The sequence below is a fragment of the Falco punctatus genome (assembly GCF_963210335.1).
Source record: "Falco punctatus genome assembly, chromosome: 2".
Lineage (NCBI taxonomy): Eukaryota > Metazoa > Chordata > Aves > Falconiformes > Falconidae > Falco > Falco punctatus.
In genome coordinates this window covers 90,568,818-90,578,355 of record NC_137581.1, presented here as the reverse complement: position 1 = coordinate 90,578,355, position 9,538 = coordinate 90,568,818, and positions in this window count along the sequence as shown.

The window sequence follows — 9,538 nt, the reverse complement described above, 5'->3', positions numbered from 1 at the left end:
GTATATGTATATATATATATATATATATATATATATATGCATTTGCATTTATAGTCTATATGTATATATATAGCCTGCAATAGCCTGGGCAATCTGACTCTACAGTGGGAGAAATCAAAGGCTTGTTTTCAGAATTGCTTGCTCCTTGGAAATAGGAACATGTGAAATTGGTTAGTTATCATTAGCAAGGTTTCTGAACCATCCTGCAAAAAGAAAACTAAATTGTTTAGAGTAATGGCTTGTGCATAGCCTTTGACAAGATAAGTATGTTTTGTGAACCCATTGCTGATGTCTGGTTGCACCCCAAATTGCTCATCTCCACAGAGTGCTCCTGTCACGGTAAGTATCACGTGGAGAAGTTGAATGTCTCATTGTTACAAAATCTTCTCTTCCTCCTTTCCACAGAGGACATATGAGGCCTTTTGGGTTTCTATCAACAGCTCATTGGTGCCACAGGAGACTAATAATCTCTCTTAAGTAGTTTGAAGCAGAAAAGAATTTTCCCTCCTTTGACAGAGCCTGTAGCCTTAATTTTCAAAGCTGCTGCTGTGACTGTTTTTCAAAGTAGGCAAACTAGTTAGAATTACAATTTTTTTTTTCCCTTGGTCAGACTGGAAACAAGCAAGAAATTAAAAAAAATCTTTTAAGAAACCTTTTTTTCAAGTATACCCAGCTCAGTTGTTAAGATTTGCAAGATTTGGCTGAACAGAGCAAGAGTCTTTACTCATCCTCAGATTTATCAGATGGAGTGTTTGTGTATGAGAAATGCTCTAACCTGCCCTTCTAATGGCCACAGAGGTGTAAAATGGCTTATACACACTGTGGCTTCAAAGTATTTGTACTTCAAAGAAGTCAAGAAAAGGCTCCATTTAAATAATTTATAGGAGGACAATTAAAACTGCAGTTCTTCCCTTCCATGAAAATACTCTCAGATAACAATTTTTAAACAAAAGTTCTGTGTAAATAGGCATAGCACTGAATTAAATGCTGGGTACACATTGCAAACCAAATGGAATGGGAACAGTTCTGCAAACCAAGCACCTAGCCCTGTGAAATCTGTGTTTCCAATTTTCCTAAATAGGAAGTAGAGCATTCAGTGGGGAGTACAGTCATCTTAAAAGTAGGATTTAATGCATAACTTTCAAGCAACCGCTTTTTTGAAACTGTATCTTGAATATTCAAAGGCATTTTTCTTTGCAGAGCAGCTTTTAAAAGGATTGGTATGCCAGACACACTTCATGTTGTCCTTATCTTTATTTAAACAAATTCCCAGACTTGGTGCTCTGAAGTATCAAACTAAAATCTTCTGAGCTTAGCTGTGCCACAAAGAGAGCTGTTTGTACATACTAATAGCATCAATTGTAGCAAGCACAACAGGAAACATAGCCTGCTAGTAAATATATTCAACTATAAAATACAAACTTTTGGCTAAGGGTTTCTACATATAGGCGTGTTTTCTCCAGAACAGTTGAGTTTAATTAACACTAACTAAAGAAATAAAACCTGTAAATAATATAAATTTAATAGTATGCTCATGTTTTGGGGAAAAAAACCACAGAACCATTTTTAATATAATTGGATCCCAGTCAGCAATATAGTCACTACTTTATAAGCTATACATTGACATAATGAGGAGCCATGGAATGACTTCTGGACCATTTGGCAATGTCTCGAAAGTCCAATGAGCCAAACAGGGAATTATTTAAGGGTTTAGCTCTAGGCTCCTTTGGTTAAAAGCTTAAGGATAAAATATTGAATGTATACCTATCAACACTGTAAGTAGGAGATTGGAGAGCTTAAACTCAAATCTTAGCTAAAAACATTCTCTAACATTTCAATATAAACTCAGAATAATTAATTTTCAAATTGCATTTTATGTTTTAAAGGCAATAAAAAGCACATCCCCTTCCAAGACTTCTTTTGACTATCATACCATCAATAGGAAATAGCAACTGATACAGGATAGCTTGAATTCTAGATTTTGTGTTCCATAGTGACCAAAACACCGCAATTTCAATCCACAGCCTGATATTAATGCGAAAACTCCCATTGTTTTCAGCGGATTTTGGTACTACCTCAAAGTAACTTTTGTGCCTCTTCTTGTTAAAACCAAATCAGAGTGATGCTTGTGATTGCCTGTCAGTGGCGGTGGTTGGATCACGAATTCCTACGTGTGGAGCAATACTGAATCACACAGTTGTAGAGTTCAAGCCCACATCTACTTTCTAGAGAGAAGGGAAAAGAGAAGAATAAAAGGCAAGGCACGGCAAAGCGAGTTGACTAAATGTACAGTTAAATACTTGCTTTAAGCCAGTGTTTGTAGATATTAGGTCTGCAGATCAGTGATATACTGTCACCTTAATAACCACAGTTTAAATGTGTATTAACACTATAAAATGTATTTAGTTGGTTCTCTGTATTTGTTAGTCTACAAGACAGTTTGAGTGTTACATGTCATGTACTGGTCCTGTAGCTTCAGAGACAGTGAACTAAATACATGAAAATATGTTTGAAGTTTGCCAACTTGTGCTTAACAGGTATTTCACCTATATGTTTCTTTACTGCTTCTCTGGATAAAAATCATGAAACCAATCTGGAAAATGCACTTTAGAACATATGAACTCATCAGGACCAGGCTTGTCAGGTAGTTCTGGGCACTTAAAGGAAAATGTATAGTGAAAGTAAAGCGACCCAGGGCTACCCAGGTGTTATTACAAATGGTATTATGGATCATTAAAACATAATGGCATATGAAAATCTTTAATGATGGCAATGAATCCACCACAAAAACCCATTAAATTTTTGTAGCTTTGCAGTGTCCTTTAGTGTTTTATCACCAAGGCCTGTTTTGTACTCTTTTTTCTCCAATTGTCAGGATGAGATAAAAAATTAATCTTCCTCTTCTGTACTCTGAAAAAAGCTGCACCCCCTTGTCTGACACAATACAATGCATTTTATGGCTCATAGTTGTTGGATAAGGAGCAAATTGTTACCATATTTAAGCAGATGTCAGCAGTTATTACGCTGTGAATATTCTCCTGGAAATGCTGGATGAGCTGTTTAATGCTTTCTAGGAACAAGAATTACGCAAGACACACAACAATGAAATTGTTTTGTTTCAGATTCAAATGTTAATGTTTAGTGGTTTGCTAAATTTCAACCAAAAAAATAGTGGCCTCTCTGCGCTATGTGTTGTACAAATAAGGAGCAACTAACAGCCTCTGATTGAAAGAGTTTGGTAGAGTAAAAAAAAAGGAACTTCTTTTTGCACCTTCTAGTACAGAAAAAATGGAGTCACTATATGGAGTGATCAAACCTGCGTAAGAAGTGTGTAACAAAGTTAAAGGTGGCATTTGAGTCTTGGCCCAGGATTTTAACCATGAGACTGTCCTTGTTCTTTGAATTGAGAAACTAAATGATGCAAGAGCAAAGAAGTCTCTTTAAAATGGTTGTGGGGTTTGTGGGGTTTTTTGTTTGTTTGCTTGGGTTTTTAATTTGACATGGAAGTCTTCATCACCATCAAACTTGGCAAAACCCAATACTTTGACATCAATAAATTAGAAGAAATAAATTAGAAGAAAATTCAACAGCAAAGTTAAAACCTAGAAGCCTATTCAAAAGCCATTCCTTAGACTGTTTCAGGCGTACTTGTTTGTCTACAGTTTGGGTATTCAAGTTACTATGTTACAGTAGAAGGCTGGGGGGGGGGGGGGAAAGCAGCTTATTTTTCATACAAACCAATAAAACCTTCCCAAAGATTTGATTCACACATCATCTCAGGAACACCTTAATGTGGTTAGCGTGTGAGAAATAGAAATGCAGTCTTGTTTCCACAGAGGCCAGTGGATGCTTTCCCCATTGGCTTGAAAGGCAGCAGCACTGAGCAGTAGATTATTGCAGAAGATGAAGCAAAGCAAGATGCTGCTTTACTAAAGCAAAATATTTGTTTTGTGCCAATGCCAAAGCCAACAGAAGTACCAGTGCTCCTACTATATTGATCTAAGCTTAATTATATCCCCTATAGCCTGATTCAAATTTAGCTTAAAAATTACATAGCACATAAGCAATTTCTTCCAACACAACAGAGTCAACATATTTATCACTGCTTCTTTGAATATCGACTACTCAAAACTACTTTTGTATTCTTTGCTATGGCTGTGTTTCCCCCAACAAAAAACACCAAAACAACAATAACAAAACCCAGAGTCCACCTTTCTTTGCATCACATTCTTTCTGATAATGACTCATTTTCCTTGGGACTCTTTAGTTCTGTACTGCCTAGCATGCAGCACGAGTCAAAGACCTTCAAATTGGAGCTGACTATAGATCAGTTGATTTATAGAAGCAAAACCTGCAGCAATCTATCAAAAAAAAATCCTTTTCTGAGGTCCTAGGCACTAAAGCCATGAAATTTTAGTGCAATGCTCTGAGTCAGAGTTAGCTGTCATGTCACAAATAAGAAAAACTAATAACTTGTCAGAGAAAGTCTATGGTGTATCTGCATGCTCCTCTTTGTAGACCAGGTAAGAGCTGCAATATGAGGCACACCTTGGCCCATGCAGTTTATATTCTAAACTAAACTTCACCCAAAACATTATTTTACTGCTGGGGACACAAGGCACACGTGGTAATACTTCTGTGCTACAACATCACTATTGTGGTCAGTTTGACACAAGCTATCATACACACCCCAAGTTAGCTGCTGTCCCCATGCACTGTTGTGGTAAGCTGACAAACTCAATATTCTCACCTCCTGAATAAATAGCATCCTTCCACATAACACAGACCTTCAGCTGTACACTGTTATGCTGTATCCTAGGAATTTTCTTATCAATTCAGAAAAGTGCCACCTAACCTGTCTCCCATTCATGTGGACTCCTCCCCTGTTACTCACAGGAGCTGGAGCACCAGAGGCAGGCCAGCAGCCTTTTTGTCTCTCTCTCAGCCCAAAGAGGATGTCTCCTCTCTAAGGACAGAGCATGTGGAAGGAAGAATTTTTGAGGTTTTATGAGGATTTTTTTCTGTCTGACAAACGAGGTTTAGTTTGACTTGACTTGGGAGACCCTGTGCGCTTCCGGTTATCCGGGTCACTGTGCATATTGCAGCTCTGCACAGGCAACTGAGAGGACAGAGACTCAGGAATATGCTCCTTTTTCTGCCCCTCTGCACCCCATGTCTGCTTCTTTGCAACTACATTTCTGCAGATATCAAACCTGGACAGGAGGGGAGGGCTCCAATTTTATATATAATGTTAGTGTTCAAAGGAGATGAACCCCACAGAGTGACTCTGCATAATACCACAGAAATTACTTCAGTATATTCTAATACTAAAGATGTTGTTTACCTAGACTTCAGTAAAGCCTTTGACACCATTTCCCACAGCATTGTCCTGGAGAAACTGGCTGCTCATGGCTTGGATAAGCGTACTCTTAGCTGGATAAAAAACTGGCTGAACGACTGAGCCCAGTGGGTGGTGATGAATGGAGTTACATCCAGTTGGCAGCTGGTCACACGTGGTGTCCCCCAGGGCTCAGTACTGGGTCCAGTTGTGTTTAATACCTTTGTCAATGATCTGTGTAAGGGGATCGAGTGCACCCTCAGCCGGTTTGCAGATGACACCAAGCTGGGCAGGAGTGTTGATCTGCTGCAGGGCAGGAAGGTTCTGCAGTGGGATCTGGGCAGGCTGGACCAATGGGCCAAGGCCAATTGTATGAGGTTCCACAAGGCTCAGTGCCGGGTCCTGCACTTTGGTCACAACAGCCCCACACAATGCTACAGGCCTGGGGAAAAGTGGCTGGAAAGCTGCCTGGTGGAAAGGACCTGGGGGTGTTGGTCGACAGCCAGCTGAACATGAGCTGGCAGTGTGCCCGGGTGGCCAAGGCCAGCAGCATCCTGGCTTGTACCACAGATAGTGTGGCCGGCAGGACCAGGGCAGTGATCGTCCCCCTGTACGTGGCACTGGTGAGGCCGCACCTTGAACACTGTGTTCAGTTTTGGGCCCCTCACTGCAAGAAAGGCACTGAGATTGCCCAGGGAAGGGCAACAAAGGTGGTGAAAGGTCTGGAGTACAAATCTTCTGAGGATCAGCTGAGGGAACTGGGGCTGTTTAGCCTGGAGAAAAGGAGGCTGAGGGGAGACCTTATTGCTCTCTACAACTACCTGAAAAAAGGTTGTAGGCAGGTGGGTGTCAGTCTCTTTTCCCAAGTAACCAGGAATAGGACAAGAGGAAAGCACCTAAAGTTGTGCCAGGGGAGGTTTAGATTGGTTATTAGGAAAAATTTCTTCACAGAAAGGGTTGTCGAGCATTGGAACAGACTGCCCAGGGAAGTGGTTGAGTCACGACCCATAAAGATATTTAAAAGACATGTAGATGTGGCACTTAGGGACATGGTTTAGTGGAAAGCTTGGCAGTGCTAGGTGAACAGATCTTAAACAGTCTTTTCCTACCTAGTGCTTCTATGTTTCTATGATTTGATAGTTTTTAGGGCTTCTGTCCTCTTCTGTCTTGTACATGTGCCTGGCCAAATCTTCCCTATGCACTTCAGCACCTAGGCCTTAACAGTCTTTCCAGGAAGTCTCTTAAAGTCAGTTTGACTTCCCTTTTACATTACCATGAAGTTTAACCAAAGAAGTTTCCATTGTGTTCTCTTAAATTGCTTGCAATTTCCTCAAAACTGATGCTGCATTTGCTGCCAAGAAAAGCAGACTCATCTTTGCCAAGTGCTAATAACCTGGATTAAGAGAAGATCACACTGTTTTCTCTACCTCTTTTGAAATGTCTGCTGTCTCCAAATCCATTAGACAAAAAAGCCCCTGTATCAAGTATTTTCTTCCTTTATTATAGAACAGTAAAGAGCAATAACAAAGAATGGTTAGAAAAGTAAAGTCAGTGTTTGAAATCTCTGAACATATATGCAGCAGCAGAGCGCTTCAGTGTGTTACAATGGGGCATGGTTCAACACCAGCATGTACTCTTTTCTGCACTGAAAATGCTGAATGCATTTTTTGACATAACTATAGTCTGACTTGCACAATACATATCATCAGAGAAAATTAAGGGCATTGTTATATAACAGCCTTAACTCAAGATCACTAATTTGATAACCTACCTCTGTAACTCAATCATTTGTCTCATTTACAGTTAATTATTTTCACTTATTCGTTAAGTGAACTTAGCTCTCACTTACTCATTAAATTCACTCATTTCAGCATGATTTCACTGACTTCATTTCTAATGTATGTGTCCTGACTGTGTTGGTGGCTCAAGATGGTGGTTCAAAAAGTGCCTGTGACTGTCTTAAGAACATTATTTCTCCAATACCTAGATTATTTTAAATCCCCACCTTGATTGATATACTGGCCTTTCTATAGACTACTTAGTTGACTTCCCCACCCCCCCCCACCCCCCGCCCCGAGGTGTAAAGCAATAGCTGACTAGTCTCTCTGCTTTGTTTATTAATAGCTTCAGTGCAGGTAGGCTATTTGTCAGCCAAAAAGATACTTTCAAGGTACCTTAAACAGCCCTCAAAGAAATGTTTTGCTGTAAATGTGATTTGCAAACTCCATTCCATCTCACTAGATTTTGCCTACATTAACTGAAAATACAAGCTATTTTAAAATCTAGAAATAATCATGATTCCAAAATCTGTATATACACAATAAATATGGAGAACTAAATGTTTTAGGTTTCAGATATGCTTAGGGAATCTCAGTCAACAGCCAGACAACATAACCCCACCAGATTTTAAGCAAATATGAGGGAAGATGCACTATGTACAAAAATCCCAAAAATGTTGCTAGAGATGAGCGAGTTTCTCTCAGTGAATTTGTAACATGCTCCATGACAAAGTCCAAGATGCCTACTGAGACTTTTGACTCATATGTTCAGCTGTCAGACAAACCTTAGCCTTGAGCCAGCTTTTTTTGGAGGAGATTGGCAAGATTTAAGAAGCTGTGCACAATTCTTTGCGTTGTCTTCCATCAGTCTTTTCATGCAGTGCGCTCCCCAAGCACCGGCTGCCTCCAGTGACTGCCAGCCTCCCAGGGAGACTGGTGTTACTGGCAGAAAATGCTGCAATGGGACAAGAAGTTTTATGTGAGTTAAAGTAAGGTTCACAGCATGGTTTTCTCTTGTTTCTGCAGCCACACTGCATCATACTATCATTTTTTCAACACTAATTCTTTTTGGTTGATTGCTGAGGGGGAAAGACACATTTGCAGATTACATTAGCTTAAGGATGGCTGTTTTTCTTGGGAAGCCAGAACGTGTTGGTGACACAGTCCTTTTTGCTGATTTTCTTAGAGAATAAATAAGGCATATTGCTCTGGTTTCCGAGCAAGACAAAATCAAGCAGCTTAACTGCCTAATACACTGCCAATGACTTCATGATACAGTCTCCTCTGTGTTAATTTACACAAATATGATTTAGTTGACCAAGGATGAAATATCAAATCCTAATGAACAGTCATGATGCTCTTGTTAAAATTATGGGCATACTTCTATAGGATCAGATATTACTAAACATTTCAGCTTAGTTAGCCTTTTTTTGACAAGTCACGGGAACAGGGTTTGGGCAAGGTCTATCATCTCCTTACTTTGTTTACTAATTAGACCTTGCTTGCCACACACTATTTTTTGCTCATTGATGTCACACATATTTATGTTCAGCACAGTGCTTGGATTGAATTAGCTGCCTTTTTTTCTTTGTCTAATTTAATCTTTCCAATTTCAACTCTCGTTTACTAACAAAACTCTTTAAACAAATTTAGCTGGTTTCTGTTGGCTTGGATAGCTTCAGACAGAAGCCTCTCAGATGATGTGAATGGATAAGTATGAAACACTGATGCTTTTCTTTTTTTTCAAGCATCCTTTTGACTTTGCTGAATGAGAAGTGAGATTTTATTGTCCCATCTGGCACGGATAAGGTCACTCAGCCATTACTTGCTGCCACAGTAATCTAAGGCTTCTCTCAAAGAAGACAGAAAAGAAGCTTGGTCCAAACTATTGTAAAGTTGTTGGGATCATTATCCTATTTTACTGATGCACAGAAGAGATAATCTCCCTGTTACCTCTTTCCCTAGTAAGGTTAGATCTCAACTGAGACTCATTCTCCTAAAAATGTTCCCAAGTCTATCCATTTGTTCCCAAAGATGTCTAAAGATACATTTGATATCTGCTTTTTAACTTCAGTTAGGTAGTAAGGATTGGGATCCTTGAAAGCTGTTTATTCAGATAAATAATTCCCATAGAATTTCATATTTCTTAGATTTATAATTTCTGGTATAACTATTTTTGTCATTTTTATTTATTGTACCATTTATGCCTTGGCAGGAAGGCAGGTATATGACAAGGATGAATGCACTTAGATTATTTCAATCACGTTAGAAATAGCATGTCAAGAGGGAATGGGATAATGAACATCTCTGGCCAAGAAACTGCCCAGTCTTGACCTAGTTTTGGGTCCCCACATCTTCCACCTGTCACGAGTCCCATTTGGCACTGAAACAGCTAGAAATAGCTTTTTACAGCTAAACCTGT